Consider the following 1,799-nt stretch of genomic DNA (forward strand, 5'->3'; position numbering starts at 1 on the left):
TTACCATATTGGCCGGTATATCAGCGCAGACGCTTAAGCTAGGTCACCGCATGGGCGCTACTGAAGAGACGCGTTGTCTCCAATGTCTAGGGAAGGGCTGGGAGTCAGGACACTGCAGGGCCGGAGCCGCCCTATGCATTGCAATGGGACCCTGCCCATAGCCTTGCCCTGCCTTATGCCTTGGGTCTCCCTGGCCACAGAGGAGCAGAAGAATAATGAACATTCTTGGAAAAACTTATTTCTGGTTTTGTCAAAATTTAATTCTTAACACCTTGGGGCAGCACTAACCCTGCTGCTGCCCTCACTGTTCAGGGGCCATGCCCTAAGTGCTATTTTGTTATTAATGCTGGGGATGAGAGACACGCACCCTCCCCCATACATTATTGTCATGAAGACCTGCTGTCGCTGACATGCTGCACTTTGCATTGCTGTGTAATATCAGCATCTGATGAAGTGGGTTCTAGCCCATGAAAGTTTATGCCCAAATAAATTTGTTAGTCTCTAAGGTGCTACAAGGACTCCGTCTTGTTTTTGCTGATACAGACTAACATGGCTACCACTCTGAAACCTGTGTAATATCAGTCACTCTCCTCCCTCTCCAGAGCCCTGCAAAAGTTAGGCTAAGACCCACACAATGAGTCACTGATAGGCTCAGAACCCAACCATCCTGACTCCCGGGGCCAGGGCTTATGGCCGAACAGCTCCCACCATTGCACTTCTAACAATGCCTGTTAGTCAGACTAAATGCAATCATATTTTTCTAAAAATAAGTGTTTTGCTCTTCTTATCCTTCACTGAGACAAGAACAATGTAGAAAAGCTTCTGTAGAAGCCCATCAACTGTTTTCTGCTGTCCCTTAAAATGTAGTGTAGCAGGCTGTAAACACCATTCTAGCTATTCTCCATTCATAGTCCTGACTTCCCTCTCAATTGCCCATCCTTTTATATAAGCCCAGATTTACTGATGTGTTATCAGACACTAATAAAGTTACCTGTTCTAATAGCTAATCTACTAAGACTGTCTGCTGTGTCAGATCCTTTCACCTTATTTGAAATTTAGGTCCCTCAAACATATGCTTAATTTAATCAATGGGACTATTCACATGCATAAAGTTAAATATGTGCACTAGCACTTGCAGGAGCAGGGCCTTATAAGAAATTCTCCTTTTTGTTTTGCTGTATGCCATTACCCTACATTCCTAAAAATTTAGGACTTCAAGTTAACCTAACATTTAGCATCATATTATTCCCGCTAAAGTGTATTGATGCATGAAGATAAGAAAAATATTTATGCCAGCTGCAGGTGAGACTTGTCAGCATTGGCAGTCAGGTCACACTAGGAGAAAGAAAACTGATTTCAAGGCAAAGGTGCCAGATATGTTCACATGAACTGATGTCCATGCCAAGTGTTCCCGAGAGGGCGAGGGCATTCCCTGCAAGTGATGTACAATAGCCTTGCCTGACTGTTGTACTTGGGCCAGGGCTGCTACAGTTAAAGGGGTGAGGAAGTTGAGAAGCGTGTGTTGGAATCTAAGAACACGAACTGGAAGAAGTCTGAAGCTAGGTGAGGACTTAAAGAGAAGAGTAAATGTAGCATGGGTATAAGAGACCAAATGGAAAGGTTGCAAAGCCACGATACTGGTGGAAGGTTACAAAATCTACAACTTATGGAGTTCAACTTCTCCAGATGATGTTGGAGTTATTCTGGATGCAACCATGCCAAGCCATGTGGTAGAAGTTATCAGAAGGTCAGACCAACTGATGGGGGTTAAATTGTGTTGGCAAGAGGTAACTATCTAC

The sequence above is a fragment of the Dermochelys coriacea genome, chromosome 7 (genome assembly GCF_009764565.3).
Source record: "Dermochelys coriacea isolate rDerCor1 chromosome 7, rDerCor1.pri.v4, whole genome shotgun sequence".
Lineage (NCBI taxonomy): Eukaryota > Metazoa > Chordata > Testudines > Dermochelyidae > Dermochelys > Dermochelys coriacea.